Source organism: Vicia villosa, unplaced genomic scaffold (assembly GCF_029867415.1).
Source record: "Vicia villosa cultivar HV-30 ecotype Madison, WI unplaced genomic scaffold, Vvil1.0 ctg.000133F_1_1, whole genome shotgun sequence".
In the NCBI taxonomy this organism is placed as follows: Eukaryota; Viridiplantae; Streptophyta; class Magnoliopsida; order Fabales; family Fabaceae; genus Vicia; species Vicia villosa.
In genome coordinates this window covers 1040044-1054775 of record NW_026705027.1, presented here as the reverse complement: position 1 = coordinate 1054775, position 14732 = coordinate 1040044, and positions in this window count along the sequence as shown.

Here is a 14732-nt window from a genome sequence, read left to right as displayed (position 1 = left end):
TCCGAAGCCTATGCTTGTTTGGGATAATTTTATGTATAATTTTCAAAAGAAAATTTCTTTATACCCACCTCCCTATGGACCCCACTCCAGCAAAATCCCAAAATTACTCATGCTACGGAGATGCATCTCCGAAGTTATTTTTTATAAAGATTTTTCATACATTTCGGAAATGAATCTCCGAAAACACCAAAAAAGTGGTGTTTTTGAAGATGAATTTCCGAAGTAAAAAATAATTCAAAACCGTGAATATTTTGGAAGTTCATTTCCGAAAATATTCCTGCATATGCAATTTTCCCTCCTTCACTATTTCATCATTTTTTCTCCAAAACTTCTCCAAACCCTCTCCAAAACTCAATCAATCTCCATCCATTTTTCGTCTCAAAATCAAGTTTCAAACCGTTGATCACTTAAAGGGAGCATAGAAAGCTACAATTTGAAGTAAACATCTCTCATTTCATCCCCTATTTCACTACATTGATTCAACAAATTTATGCTGAAATCTGCGATGGTTCGGAAGTTCATTTCCGAAAAATATTACCTAACAAATTTCGGAAATGAACTTCCGAAATATGCCCTGGCAGTTAAAAAAATAGTTTAGGCCAATTTTACTAATTTTTGCATATGTTAGGTATGGTGCATCCGGACAACATTGTGCAAGACGATGACGCAGTAGTTCCGGAAGTTGTCAACGTTAATAACGATCCAGTTATCGACGTTAAATCTATGATCAATGCGGTTGATGTTCGGCAACAATTTACAAATGATCGGAGTTTCGGTAGTCGCGAACATTTGATTGATTGGGTTCGGAACGAAGCTAGTAAACTTGGATTTGGAATTGTTATTTTAAGGTCCGACAATGGAAATAGTAGGCGGAAAGCTTTCGTTGTTTTGAATTGCGAACGGGGTGGGAGTTATGCACAATTAAACCGGGTGCTAAAACACGAAGACACGGGATCGAGAAAGTGCGGGTGTTCGTTTAAGTTGCGCGCGACTCGGAGGGTTGATGATTTGTGGCGTTTAACCGTAATTTGTGGAATTCATAATCATGCCTTGGATGCCAAGTTACACGGACATCCAATGGCGTGTTGTTTGTCCCGCGAAGAGAAGAATGTGATTTCGGATTTAACGATAATCAAAGTGGCGCCTTGCAACATACTTGCCGATTTGAAGCGTAAAAAACTGGATAGCGTTTCAAATATCAAGCAAGTTTACAATAAACGACACAATCTCAAAGTTTTGAAAATGGGCCCTCGCTCGGAAATGCAACAACTTTTGAAACTATTAGGCGATAACAAATATGTGTCAAGCTTCCGAACGTCCGAGGACAAAGTTATGGTGCGTGATATTTTTTGGACTCATCCCGAAAGTATCAAATTATTCAACACATTTCCAATCGTTCTTGTCATGGATTCGACGTACAAGACAAACAAATATAGGCTTCCTCTTCTAGAGATAGTTGGTGTGACCTCGACAGACAAGACTTATTCGGTCGGGTTTGCTTTTTTGGAGTGTGAAAAAGAAGAAAACTTTACATGGGCTTTGGGAATATGCAAGTCTTTGTTAGTTGATCAAAAGGTTATGCCAGACGTCATTGTCACCGACTGGGACAATGCTTTGATGAATGCGGTTGATACCGTCTTCCCGACATCGACCGCGTTACTTTGTCGGTATCACATAACTTGCAACGTGAGAAGTAAGTTGAAACACGCGGTTGGGACAAAAGATAGGCCGGATGAAAACGGTAAAGTTATCAAAGCCGGTGTTGTGGTTGATAGGATAATGGCGGCATGGAGGAAAATTTTAGATGCATACTCCGAAGAGGTGTATACCAAGAAATTGGTACACTTTAGGTCTTTGTGTGGTTCCATTAAGACTTTTTGTCATTACGTCGAATCCACCATTCTTGACAAAGTCAGAGAAAAAGTCGTGTGCGCTTGGACAAATCGAGTTAGACATCTTGGTTGCACCACGACTAACCGAGTTGAATCCGCACATGCGGTCTTCAAGAGGTGGTTGGGTGATAGCAAGGGAAATTTGTGTCGGGGATGGGACACCGTGAACCAAATGCTTGAAAATCAACACAATGAAATTCAAACATCGTTCGGTCGGAGCAAGACGGTTATGGAACACCGGTATAAGGGCCAAATTTTATTCTCCCAATTGATTTACAACATATCCCGATCGGGTTTGAATTTTTTGTTTCATGAAGCGAAGCGGTCGGAGACCACGGGGCCGGATAGTTCTTTATGTGGGTGTACCATTAGAAAGACATACGGCCTTCCATGTGCTTGTATACTTTCAAAAAAGAAGAAGTTGAATTCACCAATACGCATGGATGAGGTAGCCGACCGTTGGAAGAAGCTTCGTTTTGATGATTTTGACCCGCCGAAAGAAAATAACTCCAAAATCACCATCTCCGACGAGTTGGAAGTGATAATGGAGAAGTTTTCTAAAGTGGATGACACAATGAAAATGCACATAAAAGAACAATTGCGAAAAATTGCATTTCCGGAGACCACCGATTTGAAACCGCCATCTCAACTGGTTAAAACGAAAGGTGCACCGAAAAAGTCCAAAATTACACAAGAAGACACATCAACAAAACGATCTCCTTCCTACTTTAAACATGTTGATGCATCATTCTCGGATTCACCGACACCGAAGTCCAAGTGTAGTGGTAACAAAGGAGCCCGTATTTCGAAGCCACCTCGCACACCGCCGATCAAAAAATCACCCATTGTCTACATTGATAAGATGCCACTTTTTATGCACAAATATATCGATAACATCGTTGATGTTGGAGGCGACGACAATTGTGGATATCAGGCCGTTGCGGGTTTGCTCGGTAAAGGGGAAAATAATCACACTTTAGTCCGACGGGAACTTATTGCGGAGTTGACTTCGTATCGGGACATCTACGGCCGACTATATGAAAATCAAGAAAAGTTTGCAAGAATTCATGATTCACTTGTTCCATCACTTACCGGTATCGCTCCGGTTTCGAAGTGGATGTCATTCCCCGATATGGGTCATCTAATAGCAAGTGCATATGATATGGTGTTTGTCGATTTGACGAGGTTTGGACTAAGTGAGACTTTCTTTCCACTTCATAGTTGACCGCCATTGGACGCGTCGAGCCGCATCATATGCATCGGGTATCTACGATCGCGGCACTTCGTCTAAGTGTTTTTGAAACCGGGGTGTCCTATACCAGCTACTTCTTGTCAATGAACGGCACATCGTTCAAATGAGGTGGAGACTTGGCCGGATCCTTTTGTTTCAAGAATGGCGGAGTTTGAAGAAATGATGAGCCAAGAGCGCGAGCAAAATAGAGAGCGGTCGAAGAACATACCTATTTTGGACTTAGGATCCACCGATTGGTTCGGTGAATTTTAGTTTGTTCCGGATCATTTTTTGTTTGTAATGACCATTTTTGTATGTATTGTTGTTTATCATGTAAAATCGGACCGATTCAATACATATATAATATAAGTATGTTTTATGTCATCATTGTCTAATTTATGTCTATTTTGAATTCCTTTTGTATTTTTTACAAAAAACACTAAGCAATCAGCAAAATGAAAAATTTACATCTGTTTCTGCATAATTCGGAAATGAACTTCCGAAATATACTATTCTGCCTCCAATTTTCGGAAGTTCATTTCTGAAAAGTCCACTGAGCAGGATAAGGTTTGTTGGGCCATCATTGCTCCAATAAGTCTATAAATACAACACACTCTTCTTCATCCTCTTCACACCAGAAAACACAAATGACACAAACCTACCCCTACCTAGCAATCGTCTACTTCACCACCAGCTACCCGATGCCGTTCAAATTTCGCTTCTCGCGCGACACGCCATTTGCGGAGTTGATAACGTCGCTCAACACGCTATTGCAATATCCCGAAAATCGAAAGGTTGTCAAGCTCGAGTACTGCTCGCCATCGCTTAACGACAAGGGAGACATTGAGTTCACACCTTTTGAGATCAAGAACGACGAAGATTTAGCGGTTTTGTGGACAATGTTCGACCGATTTTCTTCGAAGGGTCCAATCGAGTTGGACGCGAAACTTCAAAGATCGGGGGCCGACGTTATCAAAATGTTGACTCATCCTCACCTACCCGTGTTTACTAATATGTAACTTTAATCTTATGTAATGTGATCGATGTAATCTTCATCCGATTAAATAAAGCGAATCGTTCTTGTTTGTTATTTTTCTTCTGTCCAGACCTTATTTCGAAAGTACATTTCCGAATTCCTCCAAGGGGGGTGAATTCGGAGATGAACTTCTGAATACACCAATTTTCTGAAAAACAACTTTATTTCGGAGATGCATCTCCGAAACCAATATTTTTTATTAAAATATTCACCTTTTCGGAGATACATTTCCAAAAACACCTTTTTTTCAATAAAAGTACGTTTTCGGAAATGAACTTCCGAAACAAGAGGTATTTAAGTAAATTCACCAGAGGTGACCAAGAAGGTTAGGAGGTGGGTAAAGAAATTTCCTTTCCAAAATGGTAGTACTTGTGAAGATGGTCTTCGTTCGAAGTTCAAAAGGTATGCTACCGACCAACAAAGTACTCTTTTCTTCATTAGATGTTGGATCATTTGAAAATCTAGAAACGAGGAAGCTTTCTCTGGTTTACTCTTATCCAAATTTACTTTCGTTATAATTCAACAAATAAGATTGTACTGATCAAAAAGTACAGATATTCATGTTACCTATATAAGGGAGATACTCAAAGACCTTAATTGGTTTATAATAATAGTATGTGGTGGTTAGGGCTTGCCCACAGTGGTGAGAAGTCATGTAATGCCGTTTTGTGGTGGTTTTAGAGGACTTGCTCACATGATGTGAGAGACTCTATATCTAAGTTAGGTGCTTAGGTATAAGCGTATAAATTGTGGTGTTATGTGTGAGTTTGGATCTGCCTCTTTCTCCTGTTAAAAGAGAGTTATTTATAAAGGTCTTGGTCCAAGGATTTCCTTTGGAAGAATCACAACCCACTCAGTGAATGGTCAACAGTCGAATCCTTTTTTTCCCTAAGAAAACATTGATCAACTACTAACCTTGACTTCTCTTTGACCATGAAACATCTTATCACACATTTCTTATGAGTGGGCAAGAGGAAAGTAATTTGGCGAGGCGATACTTCCCTAAAGGGACATACGATCGTCGCCTTTGCTAGGGGCGACACAACTCCTTCCCTTTCTAGGTCCTTTACAATATAACACTACTTAGTCTCTCAAGCACAAGCTATTTGATAGAGGAAAAATTATTTTTAGACCTTTGAACAAGGGAGTATCACGAGGACCTAAGTTTCTTGATGATATGTGTGATGCGCTAGGCCGATTAGGCTTTAGGCTTTTAAGGAGAGATTATATTGTTTGACTGATGAGATCTATAAGTCCTCAGACGAGGAATTGAATCTCTCGGGAGAGAGTTCTATCAAGCCCTTAAAAAAGACTTAAGACTAAGTCTCTTAGGCTAGTCTTCAGTCGCGTCTCTTAGGGCAAAATTTATATGTCTGTATCCTACCCAAGGATCCTCTAATCCCATCATGCAAGGAGTTTGATGGCACGCTATTCTTAGTCAATCAGGCATTTTTATATATATTTTGGTTGATGAGACTATAACTCCCTCACACGAGGCGTTAAAACTCTCGGGCGGGACTTTATCAAGCCCTCAGACAAGACTTAAAACTAAGTCTCTTAGGCTAGACTTCAATCGTGCCTCTTAGACGAGATTTTTATGTTCGGTCAAGTTTGAGAAAACTCTAAATCCCTCATGCAGAGAGTTTAAATAGCTTGGGAAAACAAAGTCCCTCAAGCGAAATTATATGTAGCCTGGCTGATGAGATTATAAGTGTCTCAGATGAGGCGTTAAACCTCTCATGATGGGCTTCTATCAAGCCCTTAGACAAGACTTAAGACTAAGTCTCTTAGGATAGACATCAGTCTCACCTCTTAGGGAGAGATTTATATGTCTTGGTCCCTCCCAAGGAAGCTCTAAGTCCCTCAGGCGATGAGTTGGATAGTTTGTTCACATTGTCATAAAGGGCAACAAGGATCTCCTCCACGAAGTCCAATGTACAAATATTTGGCTAAGGGGCGATAAAGATCTTCACCATGAAGTCAAACATACAAATATTGCCTTGGGAGGCGGTAAGGGTCTTTTTCATTAAGTCCATCATACAAAATTTGGCCTTGAGACACGACAAGGATCTTTTTCTTGAAGTCAAACATATCAAATATTTCCTTGGGAGGCGGCAAAAATCTTCGCCATGAAATCTAACATACAAAATATTGCCTTGATTATATGTCTTGGACCCTCCTGAGGAAGCTCTAAGTCCCTTAGGCGAGGAGTTGGATAGTTTATTCACATTGTCATAAAGGGAAGCAAGGATCTCCTCCACGAAGTCCAACGTATAATTATTTCCCTAAGGGGCGATAAGGATCTTCACCATGAAGTCCAACATACAAAATATTGCCTCGAGAGCCAGCAAGAATCTTTGTCATTAAGTCCATTATACAAAATTTATCCTTGAGAGACGACAAAAATCTTTCCCTTGGGAGGCAGTAAAAATATTCGCCTTGAAGTCTAACATACAAAATATCGCCTTGAGAGAGGCAACAAAGATCTTTGTTATGAAGTTCAACATACAAAATATTGTCTAGAAAGGCGGCAAGGATCTTCGCCATGAAGTCCGACATATAAAATATTTCCTTGAAAGGCAGAAAGGATCTTTGCCATGAAGTTCAACAAACAAAAATGTTGTCTTGAGAGGTGGTAAGGATCTTCGCCATTAAGTCTAACATACAAAATATGAAAAAATATCCTTATTCGTCACAAATATTCTGAAAATCGATAATGAATAAATGATTATGTCTGCTAAAAAATTACAACAATCTAACTGTAATAATACTTAAGTTCACAAATTTTTATAATTAAATATTTTATGATCAACAAAATAACTTCAAACATTATATTTTAGCAATTTCGTAAATATACCTTCACCGTTTAATTGTGAAAGGTTTGACATACAAACAAATTAAATATTTTTTATTCAATTGGTTGTAATCTTTAAAATTTTGTTGTAAAATGTTTTTTTTATTAATATTCATTTTATAAATAATGAAGCAACAAACCAATCAAATTATATGTGAACTTTGAGAAAAATACAATTTAAATATTATATGTGAACTTAGAGAAAAATACAATTTAAATTTTAAATCAAATACTTATAACCAGTTACCAGTACATTAAGCACTACAGAATTCCTTTATGCTTGCAAGTTTACACATTTTTCTCCCAATTTTAATAAATACTTTTCTGGGTGAAAGACCAACTTAGAGTTCTGTCCCACCTCAGGTGTCTTTTGTGGACTTCTGTTTCTTGGAGGGTTCAAGCATGTGAGCGAAGAAATGTTTTCTGTTTGTTTACGCTTTTTACAACTATACACCATCTTGAAGGATAATATTTTAGTAAGAATAATTAATAATGCTTTATCTAAATTTTCAAGATTTCGAATCAAATTCTGTTTTGTCATTATTTTCTAGATCCATATTTGAAGCATGTACTTGTAATATTGCTTCTATGTTTCTTCTTTGAAAACTACTTTTAACCAACGTCTGCCTTGTGGTCACCTAGCTACCAGATCAGCCATAAGAGAAAAAGACCTACCCTAATAATGTTTAAATAATTGAAGGCACAATTCACTAGTACATTAAACTAGTTAGCATTGCTCTATTTATTTATTTTTATTGGTAAGTGTAATCGACACAAGTGACAAATGGTTATCACTAATTTAATAAGTGGACCCTAATACATATCTTAAATATGAATAAATATGAATATGAGAATGAAAAATAATCATCTAATTTAAAATAAAGGGTTGATATTAAAGGTACAATTATGAAAGAAAGAGAAAAAATCGAACACTTAGAAAAGAGAAATTAGTTATCAATGTTTAAAAATATATTTTAAGCATAACCATTAATTTAAATCCAACGATTGTTTTTAAATTCTTAAATTTTCATATAAATTACTCTTTCGTATAACAGTTGGCGACATGTCCTTAGAAGGGCACATGGGAAAGAAGCTCCCCAACGGGTATGGTAGTTTGGGCCACTTTGTTGGGCCTTCTTTGTTGTAGCATTGGACTAGGCCCTACCCAATGGTGGGCCAGCCACAGACGGAGTCTAGAATAGGAGTTTCCCAAGTCGTTGCTCTTAGTCGAAGGAGCTATGACTTAAGAGTTAGCACGTATTTTGTGGTGGAAGGACTTTGCATGTGGTCGGCTATCATCTCGGCATGCAGTCACGTGAACATGGTTTGCTCGAGTTTGCTTCGAGTTTCCTTGGATATATTCTTGTAGGAAATTTAAGTCGGGGAAGTGATCTATGTTCGACAACCGAATTAGGTGCCACTTGTTATTCTTGTTTGTCATCGTAAATTTGTCTTCAGAGATTGTGCCCTTCTATGGGGTCACCTTGTTTGTCACCAGCTATCCCGTTGTTGAGGTTATCGAATGGGCCAAAGGCGGGGATGCCTATTTCATTAACGTTCTCGTCGCGTTGGCTAGCCATGATGATCGGTAGGTTTTTTAGATTCATTTCGCTTTGATCTATTTCAGAAAAAAACGGGGGAACAAAGAATTCCCACAGACGACGCCATTGATCTTACCGCAATCAGAACAATCTTTAGTGGCCTACGACACTTGAACTTCTGTGATTGATGAGAAAAAGGGTGTGCACCTGTAAGATACTCTGATGCCAAAGTAAGATTCAGAGTGAAGAAGTGCAAGTACGAAGTTAAAGAGAATGATTAGAACACCTGACCCTCTTGTGGAAGATGGTATTTATATTTCCCCCAGCGCTGGGCCACAATAGAAGAATACTAGGATCATACGTGGGTAGGGAAGACCAACGCGTGATCTTCATCCTACGTCAACTGCCTCGCGATCTTTGGATGTGGGAAGACCGATTTTTTCGGAGGACAGTTGGCCACATATTCTTAGAGGGGCACGTGAGTGAGAAGCCCTCCAACGGCTATGGCAGTTTAGGCCATTTCATTGGGTCTTTGATCGCGACTTTACATGTCTATTAGTCGAGATAACTGCAAGTGCACAGTCGTGTCGTGTAGTTTTAAAAGATATCGAATCCACAGGGACTATAAATCGATCTACCGTTATCTAAAGTTACTATGTAAAGCTAAGGCTAATGATATTTGGGTTGTTTATAAATGGAAACTAAAAATCTTAATTCTAAGAAATATAATAATAAGCGGATATCAGTATGTAGTTCATCTAACTTAGGTGATCCAAAGTTCCATTGGCCAGATTCTAATTAAATCAAAAATCTTTACTAACTATGTTATTTAAAAGTCCTCCTCTCAAACTCTCGCTCTATTGATTCAGACTACGATCCTAACTCATAATGTACGCTCTCGCCATCCCACCAGATTTAGAAACGCTTTTTGAAAACATCATAATTAATAAAATGCTCGCTTCATGAAGACGTTACCTACTTAAATCTCCTAGTCTCAAACTCTCGCTCTATTGACTCGGATCATGCTAGTATTCCCTAACGTACGCTCTCGCCATCCCGTGTCGGGTTTAAAAACACTTTTTGAAAGTAAATAAATTCTAATCAGTTTTAATACGCTTTCTCCATCCTTAAAATTAATGTCATATGTCTACTATCCAGTTAAAGATCTCAAACTCTCGCTCTGTTGACCTTAACCTTTATTAGTTCTAAAACCTCAAACTCTCGCTCTGTTGATTTTAGAACTTTAGAAAATTAAATTAGACACAAAACCAGAAACGAGTGATATTTAATAAAACATAATTAAGCCAACTTATTTCGGATCCCTACAGTTAAATTACTTTACATACCAACATCTAAATAAATTAGCCAGACATATTGATACGGTTAAACATGCATAAATCGGTTCGGTTAATAATAAAAGGCATATTAAATGGTATACAATATACCATGCAAATAAATATAAATAAAGGCGGTAAATAATAAAGGTGGTAAATAATAAACCTGAATAATATAAATCTGAAATAAAACATGAATCTTGGAGTACTTGAACTTCCACCACAGGTTGGTTGGATTGTTCTTCAAAAATTATTCGGTGTAAATTAAACAAGGAAATAAAAAACCAAATCTAACGTAAGGTTAGATCCGTTAAAGGTTCACAACAATTTCCGGTGTAGAAATTGTTGTGAGAAAAGATGAACAAAAACAGAAAGCAATTGCTGGAAAAGTAAAATGCTGAAATGAAAATAATATTAAAAACAATGGCTGGGACAAAGCATGGTCCAACCCCTTTTACGTGAATATCTGATTCTTTATATAGTGATCTTTGTGGTAACTGCTCGTTCTAGCTGGTCCCCTTTTTTCTCCTAAAATGTAGCACATTAATTGACTCTGCAGAAGTACGATGCGGCGTATAATTCTCCAATTTCAAAACAGACTTGAGACGTGCGTCTCAAGTGGACCTAGTGGGTGGAGACGGGCGTCTCCTAAGGAGACGTGGCCCCCTAAAAAGGCGGAGACGGGCGTCTCCATTGTCCAAGACGGGCGTCTCCATTGTCCAAGCTGCCAACGTCACTTTCTTTTTCATTTCATAACATATATATAAATATATATGAAGTGATGTACCTCACTTTTGTGGCATGGGGTCCACATTCATATATATATATATATATATATATATATATATATATATATATATATTATTTTCATTTCTTCATTCTTTGTGGTTTTAAACTCGATTCTTCTCCATTTTTGCGACTTTCTCCATACATGCCTTGTAAATAATAAAAATCTGAAAACATAGAAAATACCGGCATAATACGAATAAAGATTATCTTAATTAAAATAAAATAAGGACATAATTCATATAAATTGAGTCAAAAATACAATACATTTTCGTGTTATCAAATACCCCCACACTTAAACCATTGCTTGTCCTCAAGCAATCAACCACACGGTAAAAGAAAATGATTAAGCATGGCTTTTGAAACAAAGGCATGACACGTCTCCTAGTCATACGCGGTGCTAGGCAAATGTTACATCGATAGGTACTAGATATCAACATCAAGGATACCGTAATGACACAATGTTTCAAAGACTCCCTCTTTATGCAAACCAATTCGAATTATGCCATTATACCTCAACCTATATCTCTCGTTTTTCCTTTCACTCTTTTCATTCAAGCGCAATCAAAATTAAGCCCGTTATCCGTACACGCACATAGTAGGGAAATCGGTTAGCGACTATGATCCTTTTCTTTTCTTTAACACGGGGTTCTGGTTTTTAGTGGTGCAACCCCATTTTTCCCAAGTGCGGTAACGAGGGATCGGACAGTAGTCCACCCTACCAAGCCCAATACGAATGACCTCTAGGCCAACCAACAGTGGGTGCTAAATATTAAATCCTTATTGGTTTAACAACTGTTGGGCTAAATGACCGGGCGAGAGTCACCTAAATTAGAAGGTTATTCTTTAATTAAATCATTTAAAAATAGGATCATTCACTTATATTCATCGACTCCTTACGTAGTTTGTGCTTAAGATGGTGCCGACTGCTAATATAAACTACTTAAGAGCTACTTTGAAAATTTAAGCCTAAGGTCTCGACATTATGGGCATCCAAATTGATCTCACATAATTAGGGGGTTTAGGGTGTCAGGATGGTATCGATGTTGTTGAAACATCTCCAAGTCTTTCTAACAAAGCCTAAAGTGTGACAACCAATATACTCTCAGAGTGTGCATGCCATGTGTCAAAAATCAAATAATTTTTGTTGGTGATTAAAATTTTTAAATTTCAGGGGAAATTCAATAGCAACTGAAAATCACATATAAAGACTCGACAACACAACTAGAAGACAATAAATAAAGTAATAAATGAAAGCGGTAAAGCTTCTCCCCCACACTTAAACCAAACATTATCCTCAATGTTTTGATAAAAGGTGAAAAAGGAAAAACAGAACCTGTATAGATGCAACTGGCGGGCTTTCACGACCAAATCTGCTCCGCGTCCAGAGGAAATATCTTCTCCTATCATGCTCATCAACGGTGTCACCACCAGCAGCAACACTCGTAGGAATGTGCGTGGAGACCCATTCATCTCTGAGATGATCGTCTATAGATTTTTCGCCTAGATATAGCCGAGACGTGACAAGCGATCCATATCTTTATTATCTGCAAGTTCAAACGATAAAAGGAAAACATTAAACTGAAAACTTGTGGGTTGCCTCCCACGCAGCGCTTTGTTTAACGTCAATAGCTCGACGGCTTAAGAGTGCAAGCACTCAAGGTGGTTCTCTTGAGAATGACTCCTCGGTTGAACTTTTAGCAAACCTCGTTTTCCATGGCCACTTATCAAGCCATCTCACATATCCCTCACCTTTTCTTTTCTTTCTTCTGTGGGGTGGTTCATTCTTTTGAAATCATGGTGGCGGTTCTGGATCGATCCTAAGTATCAGCTTTTCAAGTTCAGGCTTAGTGATATTATCCACCACCTCAAAGGTTAACCTTACCCTCTTATCACTAACGATATCCTTAGTTTCATGGTCGTCTAAATTTCTCTTTTTATGCAAGACTTCAAATAAGGGTGCATTAGTGTGGAGATTTTCCAATATCTTCACATACATTATGGATTTGGAGTCTACCTTAGCTTCCAAAAAACTTTGCGGGAAAGAAATCGTTGGGGTATAGGGAAGAGGAATAACAATAGGTGTTTCCCTATCTACCTCTTCTACAACCTCCCTTTCAGATGGTGTTGGTGGATTTTTCTCAATCTCCACTCTTTTCTCACTAGAAATCTCTTCAACCACATTATCACTCTCCTCAATCTCATAATCACTCTCCTCAATCTCATTATCACTCTCCTCAGGAATTTCAATTTGTTCCTCACTAATGGTTATGTCAATATACTCCTCAAGTAAGTCTCCTAGCGACTTTTGTTCAAGTTTGGAGATTTGAGTTTCTAATGCCATGTTGTGAGTCGCGAGGGACTCAACCATGGTGGTCAGTTGCCTAAGGGTTTCATTGTTTTGAAGACTTTGTTTGATGAACTCTTGGTTTTGGACGGTTTGTGTCTCTACAAAGTGCTCCATCATGGCTTCTAATCTAGAGTGAGTTAGCGTCTCGTCGGAATCCTCCATTGATGTTTCGAAGTTAAAATTATGGGATTCTTGAGGTTCTTCAAAGGGAGTTAGCGTTGCGTTTTGCGTTTCCTCAAAGTGCTTTGTCATAATAGATTCTACCCTAGAGAGACTTTGTTCTTCAATGAAATCCTCCATTAAGATTTCGAAGTTGGATTTATGATAATCTTGTGGCTCCTCAAAATGTTTGGCGTGGTGATCGTAGAGGAAATTCGGTTTAGGATAGGTTTGGTTGGAATTATAAAATTCTTGCGGTTCCTCAAAATGTTGGGATTGGTGATTGTAGAGGGAATTCAGTTGAGGATAAGCTTGTGTCGAATTGTAATCCCCAATTAATGTTTCGAGGTTTGGATTATAGGTTTCTTGTGGTTCCTCGTAATGTTGAGATTGGGAGTTGTAGAGGTAATTTGGGTGAGAATGAATTGGTGGCGTAGCATTGAAATTCTCCAATAGTATTTCGAGATCGGATTTATAGGATCCAGGTGATTCCTCGAAATACTAGGAGTGGGGGTTGTAGAAAAATTTTGGGTGATACATAGTAATTAATGAAGAAAAAAATGCCTTAGTCTCTACGGTGTAACAGCGAGTTACGATATCGACTTAAATAGTCCCCGGCAACGGCGCCAAAAACTTGACCGCGACTTTACGTGTCTATTAGTCGAGATAACTGCAAGTGCACAGTCGTGTCATGTAGTTTTAAAAGATATCGAATCCACAGGGACTATAAATCGATCTACCGTTATCTAAAGTTACTATGTAAAGCTAAGGCTAGTGATATTTGGGTTGTTTATAAATGGAAACTAAAAATCTTAATTCTAAGAAATATAATAATAAGCGGATATCAGTATGTAGTTCATCTAACTTAGGTGATCCGAAGTTCCATTGGCCAGATTCTAATTAAATCAAAAATCTTTATTAACTATGTTATTTAAAAGTCCTCCTCTCAAACTCTCGCTCAATTGATTCAGACTACGATCCTAAATCATAATGTTAGCTCTCGCCATCCCACCAGATTTAGAAACGCTTTTTGAAAACATCATAACTAATAAAATGCTCGCTTCATGAAGACGTTACCTACTTAAATCTCCTAGTCTCAAACTCTCGCTCTGTTGACTCGGATCATGCTAGTATTCCCTAACGTACGCTCTCGCCATCCCGCGTCGGGTTTAAAAACACTTTTTGAAAGTAAATAAATTCTAATCAGTTTTAATACGCTTTCGTCATCCTTAAAACTAATGTCCTATGTCTACTATCCAGTTAAAGATCTCAAACTCTCGCTCTGTTGACCTTAACCTTTATTAGTTCTAAAACCTCAAACTCTCGCTCTGTTGATTTTAGAACTTTAGAAAATTAAATTAGACACAAAACCAGAAACGAGTGATATCTAATAAAACATAATTAAGCCAACTTATTTCGGATCCCTACGGTTAAATTACTTTACATACCGACATCTAAATAAATTAGCCAGACATATTGATACGGTTAAACATGCATAAATCGGTTCGGTTCATAATAAAAGGCATATTAAATGGCATACAATATATCA